This window comes from Homarus americanus, unplaced genomic scaffold, assembly GCF_018991925.1.
Source record: "Homarus americanus isolate GMGI-L3 unplaced genomic scaffold, GMGI_Hamer_2.0 scaffold13638, whole genome shotgun sequence".
Classification (NCBI taxonomy): Eukaryota; Metazoa; Arthropoda; class Malacostraca; order Decapoda; family Nephropidae; genus Homarus; species Homarus americanus.
The window spans coordinates 1-9,418 of NW_024735427.1; the positions used below are offsets into that span (position 1 = coordinate 1).

At 51.0% G+C, this 9,418-nt stretch overlaps 1 non-coding gene and 1 pseudogene across 1 annotated transcript; both read left to right on the forward strand.

The window, feature by feature from the left end:
• The first annotated feature begins 414 nt into the window (after positions 1–414).
• LOC121870873 lies at positions 415–575 on the forward strand (annotated as a pseudogene).
• A 1,098-nt stretch (positions 576–1,673) lies between these two features.
• LOC121870874 lies at positions 1,674–5,957 on the forward strand. The gene has a single exon (XR_006089794.1). It is a non-coding gene; the product is annotated as a large subunit ribosomal RNA (ribosomal RNA).
• Positions 5,958–9,418: the final 3,461 nt, after the last annotated feature.

The following is a 9,418-nucleotide window of genomic DNA, read 5'->3' on the forward strand; positions in this document are numbered from 1 at the left end:
CCTGCGGAAGGATCATTAACAGAGAGAAAGAGAACGGGGCGCTCTTAAAACTACTACTACTCTCCTGATTTGGGCGGTCTCGGGCTCTGCTCTGGCAACTCCAGCAGCGAAAGAGGACAATCCCGGCCCCCGCACCAAAAATAGGTACCACCACGCTGTAGGTGGACCACACTCGGGCGAGAGCGCGAAGACCGGAGGAGGAGGACGGACGGGGCTTTGGACGGCTGCCCGTCCGTTCCTTACTACCGGCGAATAAGCCTCTTGGCCCAAAAAGAGTGAAATTCAAGTGTCAAAAAACAACAACAAGCCGTCCGGCCAAACCCAAACCACAAACTTGGGCTATGTCTGTCAAACCCTTTCATTGAGACTCGACCTGTGATGGTTAGTCGCAAAAAGACCAAATGGCAAATACACAACTCTTAACGGGGGATCACTCGGCTCGTGGGTCGATGAAGACCGCAGCAAACTGCGTGTCGGTATGTGAATCGCAAGAATACCAGATACATCGACAAGTTGAGCATATATTGCGGCGGCAGCCATATGAGCTTAATAGCGCCACTCCTCTACGAGGGTCGGAAATATACATCCACCGGTTGCTGCGAGTTCGGTGCCTGCTGACTGTCTCCCCGACACGAGGGTAACCCGAACCGAGCTTCCGCCTTGGGGTTTAATCGCCCGCGCCTTGCGCGAGGCGTGCCCTTAAAAACAAGCAAGCCTATCACTAGCAAGTCCATGGACTTGGCGCACCCACATTCAACCACAACAAAGCGACAGTTGTCGCCCTCGCAAATAACTGGAGGCGGCGCTCTTTTGCCTGCTGTCCACAGAGACACGAATGGCCGTCGGCAGCTCATGGCTGATGCTGCACATGTTCTAAGAGGCACTCCATCCCACGAAGAGGAAACGAAACCGGGTCGGATATCTTTTAAGTAAGCCCCGCCGGAATTTCGTCTATCACCTCGAAAAGAGTGCTTGGCATGCATTGCAGTGGAACCTAAATTGATGAGTGCGCCTGGGCCCGCAGTCTACCATGTAGTGGTGCAGGCAGAGAGATGAGAATGCTTGGGTGACGCCGTGCTCTTCCTCACGCGCTCCTCCACCCTCTCCCACGGTCAAACGCGGTGTGGGCGTTCTCTTTGAGAGTTCGCCACGAGTCCACGTCTATCTCATGACTGGGAGGGAGGCAGGAGGAGTTCTCTCTAAACGCGTTAAAGACGGTGTTGCGCCTCATAACGGCGCTCGCCGGGATAGAGCACTAGTTCTGCAGCCGGAAAGGCCGCTCACGCCAATTAATACTGCGACTCTCGCTCTCTTTCTCCGGATAAACAAGTGCCACTGCTGTGGCATGCGGGAACGGGGAAAGAGGTCAAAGTTTAAGCGGCAAAGGTGCGGCCGAGTAAGGGCGGAACACGAGCGTATATGCATTAAAACTGTGTATATGACTCTGCGAGAGATGTTCTGCTGGAACACTTTTCCTATTGGCTATTTACCACTCAATGAGAAGGAACGGAGTCAGGGGTGGGAGTGCCGGCGCCATGGCCGCTGGTACCCCCGCGACAAGCCCCTCAAACCTTCCTGCCTGGTAATGTCGGTGGTGAAGAAAGTCGGTGGCAGAGCGTCTTCCGCTTCGTGGTTGGGGAACTTGTTCCCCCTAAGGATGATGAGACCACGATCGACCTCGTAGTAGGAGAGAGCTACCCGCCAAATTTAAGCATATTAATAAGCGGAGGAAAAGAAACCAACAGGGATTCCCTTAGTAAGGGCGACTGAACCGGGAAAAGCCCAGCGCATAACCTCGATGTCTTCGGGCACGAGGGGTGTTGCGTTTCAGAGGGTCCAGCACGCCGTCCCATACCGTCTAAGTCAAGCTTGAAAGCGGCCACTGCCCATGGAGGGTGACAGGCCCGTATGGCGGCGCCCGTGAGGGTACAGATGGGACGGTCGGAAAGGGCCTCTCTGTAGAGCCGGGTTGCTTGAAAGTGCAGCCCAAAGCAGGTGGTAAACTCCATCTAAGGCTAAATATGACCACGAGACCGATAGCGAACATTTTGCGTGAGGGAAAGTTGAAAAAAATTTGAAGAGAGAGTTCAAGAGTCATTGAAACCGTTAGAGCAGGTGGTGGAAACTGAAAGGTCGAACTGAAGTTCAGCTCGTCGGCTGTAGCCGACTGGGTGGGTGTTGTGAATTGGCGACCAAAATGTTTAGGCGGCGCCCCACTCACGCTGGCGTCAGCGGCGTATTCCGCCTCGTGGAGTCACCGCGACCCGTTGCGGGGCGTCGAAGGCGGTCGGACTGGTACCTGCGCCGCCGCGACTCTCTCCAGCTCGTCTGGAGACAGCGCGGCAGAGAACCACGGTGTCCTGGCTGCCCTCGTGATGCGTCGAGAAAGAGCTTGCCGCCCGCTTGGCGGCGCGGTTTTGCTCTGGCGGTATGCAAAAGGTCGGTGATCCACCCGACCCGTCTTGAAACGCGGACCAAGGAGTCTAACATGTGTGCAAGTCAATGGGCTCACTAAACCCAAAGGCGAAATGAAAGTGACGGGCGCCCGGGGCAGCTGTAACAGGCTCTCCGGTGCGTCTTGGGCCGATCCCTGACCGGCTGCCTGCGGCCTCGCCCACGCCGCGACAAGCGGGGTGAGATACTTTCCCCCGTCTCTGGACGTTGCGTGTGGTGGAGGTCATCAGGGCGATGGTCGAAGTTTAATTTCCCCTCATGGGGAGGCGCGAGCCGGGACTTGCTGGGATCGGCAGCCAGTGCTATCCGTCCCGAGCGGGCGTCGATGGCGGCCGGAGGCACGGGGCAGGCTCGCGGGCAGTCGGCAAGTACCATGAGCATATATGTTGGGACCCGAAAGATGTTGAACTATGCCTGGCCAGGATGAAGCCAGAGGAAACTCTGGTGGAGGTCCGTAGCGATTCTGACGTGCAAATCGATCGTCGGAGCTGGGTATAGGGGCGAAAGACTAATCGAATCATCTAGTAGCTGGTTCCCTCCGAAGTTTCCCTCAGGATAGCTGGAACTCGCAGGGTGAATTTCATCCGGTAAAGCGAATGATTAGAGGTCTTGGGGACGAAACGTCCTCAACCTATTCTCAAACTTTAAATGGGTGAGATGCCGAGCTTGCTTGTAGGGATGAAGCTCCGGCGACTAATCTGAGTATCTAGTAGGCCACTTTTGGTAAGCAGAACTGGCGCTGTGGGATGAACCAAACGTCGAGTTAAGGGGCCTAAATGAATGCTCATTCAGATCCCATTGAAAGGCGTTGGTTGCTATAGACAGCAGGACGGTGGCCATGGAAGTTGGAATCCGCTAAGGAGTGTGTAACAACTCACCTGCCGAAGCAACTAGCCCTTAAAATGGTATAGCGCTCAAGCATTCTCCCGATACTCGACCGCCGGGCGCACTACCGGCCTCGCTCTCAAGGCGAGGTCTCGAAGCCCCGGTGAGTAGGAGGGTCGCAGTGGTGAGCGCTGAAGGGTTTCGGCGTGGGCCGGCCTGGAGCCGCCACTGGTGCAGATCTTGGTGGTAGTAGCAAATACTCGAGAGACTCCTTGATGACCGAAGCGGAGAAAGGGTTCCATGTGAACATCAGTTGGACATGGGTTAGTCGCTCCTCCAGGGGCTAAGGCCTGATCCGCTCGAGGCAAATGCAACCGAGCAGAGGAGAAGAAGAAGAACAACTTCAACTAAGTAGGGGTTCTATCTATCTATCTACCTCGGTCTTATATAACACAGTCTAACAAAGTGAAAGGCCAAAGGATGAGTGGCGAAAGGGAATACGGTACTTATTCGTAACCAGGCCTGGAACCCTAGCCGTGTGTGTGCGCCCTTTGGAATGCTACATGCCCGCGGTCCCTAACGCTGAAACCAGCTCGCCACGGCGGTGGTCCGGGAAAGAGTTCTCTTTTCTGTTTAAGGCACCGTGGCCTAAAATCTCTCATTCAGAGAGGGCGTTGGTAAGGCGGTTAGCCGTAGAGCGCCCGCGGTTCTTGCGGCGTCCAGTGCCACCGCCCGGTCCGTGAAAAAATGCGGGGTGGTTATCCCAGGCAGCATTGTCGGAACTTCGTTTCGGCGGCGTCTGCCTTTTCGGGCCTGCGCGTACCATAACCGCATCTGGTCTCCAAGGTAAGCAGCCTCTGGTCGATAGACTAATGTAGGTAAGGAAGTCGGCAAATTAGATCCGTAACCGGGATAAGGATTGGCTCTGAGGATCGGGCCAGTCGGGCCTGTGCGGGGAAGCGGGCCTGGGTTGAGCGCAGGACTGGGCGAGGACGATAGGGACGTTAGGGCAAACTGCGTGGTTCGTCCGGCGGGATGATGTCGCACATGTGCGCTCCTCTCGTCGCGGGCGCGCGTGGCCTAAGCGCCTCTCTAAACCGAGCTCGGACCGGCGTACCTCCGGCCCTTCCGTGGAACGCGCTAGGCTGCGTGGGCGTGTCGGGCGGTGTTCGCGTCCCTCCAAAGCTCTTGTAGTAAGAGGTGCGGGGGCAGGGCCGTTCAGTTCACTACAATCCCACTTCGGCTGGCGCCCAGCGATCAACTCAGAACTGGCACGGACCAGAATCCGACTGTCTAATTAAAACAAAAGCATTGCGATGGTCTTTGATGGATGTTGACAATGTGATTTCTGCCCAGTGCTCTGAATGTCAAAGTGAAGAAATTCAACCAAAGCGCGTAAACGGGAGTAACTATGACTCTCTTAAGGTAGCCAAATGCCTCGTCATCTAATTAGTGGCGCATGAATGGATTAACGAGATTCCCACTGTCCTATCTACTATCTAGCGAACCCACAGGCAGGGGAACGGCCTGCACTAAACAGCGAGAAAAGGGCCCTGTTGAGCTTGACTCTGGTCTGATTTTGTAGAGACATCAGAGGTGTAGCATAAGTGGGAGGTCGTTCCGCCTCCTTGTGGGCGGCCGCCAGTGAAATACCACTACTCTGATCGTTTCTTTACTTACTCGGTGAGACGGAATGGGAGTCTCCCGCGCGGAGGCGTCTCTCTTTCTAGCCCTAGCGGCGGAAGGGCCGACGAGTGGACGTGCGGTTCGGCATGCGCTAACAGCGAAGCGGCGGGCCAGCGTCTGCGAGAAGGCGGCGCTTCGCGCCGCCGCGATCATCCGGGGGACATTATCAGGTGGGGGAGTTTGACTGGGGCGGTACATCTGTCAAATGATAACGCAGGTGTCCTAAGGCCAGCTCAGCGTGGACAGAAACCTCGCGTAGAGCAAAAGGGCAAATGCTGGCAGTCCTGATTTTTCAGTACGAATACGGGACTCGAAAGCAAGGCCTATCGATCCTTTTGACTTTAGGAGTTTTAAGCAAGAGGTGTCAGAAAAGTTACCACAGGGATAACTGGCTTGTGGGCGTAGCGTTCATAGCGACGTCGCTTTTGATCCTTCGATGTCGGCTCTTCCTATCATTGTGAAGCAGAATTCACCAAGCGTTGGATTGTTCACCCACTAACAGGAACGTGAGCTGGGTTTAGACCGTCGTGAGACAGGTTAGTTTACCCTACTGTTAAAATGAATTCGTTGCGATAGTAGTCCTGCTCAGTACGAGGAGGAAGCGGCAGTCCGGACATATGGTTCCGTTCTTGGTCGATCGGCCAGTGGGCGAGGCTACGTCCGTGGGATTATGCCTGAAAGCCTCTAAGGCAGCATCCGGCTAGAAAACAACGATACCGCGTCGGCTCGCGTGGGACGGTCAAAAGATATTACGAGACTCTGGCGGGCAGCTTGCTGCACCGCCGGAGAATGGACCCATGCAAGGGGAACTGGAAGTCGTGTCATCAGTGCCGGCTCTCCCGTCCCAAATGCGGGATCACCCGAATGCTGATGTGCCGTACCAATCGTTCATAGACGACTTACGTACCCGGTCAGGGGTGTTGTAGATGGCAGAGCAGCATCCTCACTGCGATCCATTAAGACTTCTCCCTACCAGGGCCGGAGGGTTTCGTCACGCCCCCCGATGGCGAAATCCTCCATTACAGCAGCGGCAGCAGTGTCTAGCGGCCTGCTCCATTGCGCAAGTGTCTGTTTAACCTAACCTGGGTTAAAGTGTATTGGTGTCCTGAAATTTTATAGAGGCTTGCCAGCCTAAGTAAGAGACAAACAAATAATCCAACAACCTCTCCTTGGTGGTGGTAGTAGAGAGTGTGTTGGTGTCCTGAAGTTTTATAGACAAACAAATAATCCAACAACCTCTCCTTGGTAGTAGAAGAGTGTATTGGTGTCCTAAAGTTTTAGCGAGGCTTGCCAGCCTGAGTAAGACAAAGAAATAATCCAGACAGCCACTACTACCTAACCTAACCGTGGTGCAGTCCACACCGCTGGAGGTTTCGTCACGCCCCCCGATGGCGAAATCCTCCATTACAGTGTCTGTTTAACCTAACCTTAGTACAGAGTCTATTGGTGTCCACAATTTTATAGAGGCTAAGTCAATAAGAGACAGAAAGAAATAATCCAAGCAGCCAACCTTGGTGTAAAGTCTATTGGCGGCCTAAATTTTATAGAGATATACAGGCAGCCACCACCACTACTTTCGCCGGAGGTTTCGTCACGCTCCCCGATGGCGAAATCCTCCATTACAGCAAAAGTGTCTGTTTAACCTAACCTTAGGACAAAGTCTATTGGTGTCCTCAATTTTATAGAGGTTAGCCACCCGAAGTCAATAAGAGACAAAGAAATAATCCAAGCAGCCACCACTATCTAGCCTGACCGTGGTAAATTCTAACGGGGGACCTTAAATTTTATAGAATAATAATAATACAGGCAACTAACCAACCACTACCGGGCCGCCTAACCTAACCACTACTTTCGCCGGAGGTTTCGTCACGCTCCCCGATGGCGAAATCCTCCATTACAGCAAAAGTGTCTGTTTAACCTAACCTTAGTACAAAGTCTATTGGTGTCCTCAATTTTATAGAGGTTAGCCACCAGAAGTCAATAAGAGACAAAGAAATAATCCAAGCAGCCTAAACTGTTTAGCCTGACCGTGGTAAAGTCTAACGGGGACCTTAAATTTTATATAATAATAATAATACAGGCAACTACCAACCACTACCGGGCCGCCTAACCAACCACTTTCGCCGGAGGTTTCGTCACGCTCCCCGATGGCGAAATCCTCCATTACAGCAAAAGTGTCTGTTTAACCTAACCTTAGTACAAAGTCTATTGGTGTCCTCAATTTTATAGAGGTTAGCCACCCGAAGTCAATAAGAGACAAGGAAATAATCCAAGCAGCCTAAACTGTTTAGCCTGACCGTGGTAAAGTCTAACGGGGACCTTAAATTTTATATAATAATAATAATACAGGCAACTAACCAACCACTACCGGGCCGCCTAACCTAACCACTACTTTCGCCGGAGGTTTCGTCACGCTCCCCGATGGCGAAATCCTCCATTACAGCAAAAGTGTCTGTTTAACCTAACCTTAGTACAAAGTCTATTGGTGTCCTCAATTTTATAGAGGTTAGCCACCCGAAGTCAATAAGAGACAAAGAAATAATCCAAGCAGCCTAAACTGTTTAGCCTGACCGTGGTAAAGTCTAACGGGGACCTTAAATTTTATATAATAATAATAATACAGGCAACTAACCAACCACTACCGGCCGCCTAACCTAACCACTATTTCGCCGGAGGTTTCGTCACGCCCGATGGCGAAATCCTCCATTACAGCAAAAGTGTCTGTTTAACCTAACCTTAGTACAAAGTCTATTGGTGTCCTCAATTTTATAGAGGTTAGCCACCCGAAGTCAATAAGAGACAAAGAAATAATCCAAGCAGCCACCACTATCTAGCCTAAACTGTTTAGCCTGACGTAGAGTTTTTTAATAAATCTGGTGATATGGAACCACACAACCCCCCTTAACCTGGGATAATGCAATCAAATGGATAATTGCTAACTATTCTCAGAGATAATGCAATCAAATGGTTAGTTGTGGGGCTGCGCCCCGGACCCCCTGTGTTAGATACTGTATTTGGTCATGATGAATTGTTTATTAGACTATAAGAAATCCTCTTCCTTCTTGTATTGGCAAGGAGTTTGCTTTAACTTAGGTATGCTAGCCTAAGTAAAATAGACACGAGCTGCGAAGACCTGATTCTTTTGCTGCATGTTTGAGTCTGCAACTTTGTTGTGATAAGACACTCAATCCTAGTGATTGTACTTACTCAACATAGTGACGGTGTAATTACCATCACAGATTGTACGGAAATTCCAACTTTGGAAAAACAAATATTTGGCCTACCCAAATTTTGACTACTACCCGTGCGTCTACGTCCTGGATTGGCCAATCAGTGGTGCCCCACGGGTGGCGTGATACATGCACGTTTACTGCAGTGCTCTGATTGGCTAACCGAACGTGGCGTGGTAGGTAGACTGTCTCTACTCTCTAAGTCCTCTTCTTTCCTTTTTTCATCCCCCTCATGCACTCCGTTCCTTGAACGGGAGGCGGGACTTAGCGATACGGTCGATCCGGCAAGGGAACCTGTGATAGTGCAGGGCACCCCTTGTCCGGGGGTCACCGGTAGGTGGCAACTTTTTAGACATAACTATAGTCACAGGTAACCTGGAGTTGCAGAAACCCGTGCCGTCCAAGGGGTCACTAACCTCCCCAGGCAGGAGCCTAATGTTATAGGTGAGATTAGATGTAATCAAGAAGATGACAACTAGCATTAGAATAAAACATAGAGATAAGGGACACTCTATTGGAAGGGGAAAAGTGGCAGAAATCACTTACAACAAACTGCAAGTCCCACTAACTAGAATATTCAGCACCAATGAAGGTTTTAAAGTAATCTGTAAAGATGACTTTGATTCAGATAAAATCCTTTCAAAAGAAGCAAGAGATATATTTTACAATGAAGGCCTTATTGTTGTCATGCCACCAGAACAAAAAGCAAAAAGATCAGTTTTGTTCGTCAAGTCGATCAAGAGATCGGGAGGAAGACCTGAAAGAAGAACTGGAACGCCAAAATAGGTGGATGAAGATTGAAGAAGTCATTAAGATAAAGGACTATACTCATGTTTGAAGAAGTGTCAATGGCTGAGAAAGTTTTACAACAGGGCTTTCTAATATTCAACATGTCAGTCACACCACATCAAATAAAGAAGGAGACATTCATCAGTCTGCAAACTTGCTTCTCCTGCTACAAATATGAAGAACACACAACGAGAGACTGTCCGGAAAAAGAAAAAAGTACTGCTCAGATTGTGCAGGCGACGACCATACCTACACTGAATGTAAGAATACACATGTTGGCTGTCTCAACTGTAAGAGAAACGGGAATGCATACATAGGACATAGGACGTTAGCAATGGCATGCCCAATAAAAAAACACATGATAAAGTACAAGGAACAAGAAACAAGGAAAAGGAACAAGACAAGAAGGATACGACATACGTCGAAATAGCCAA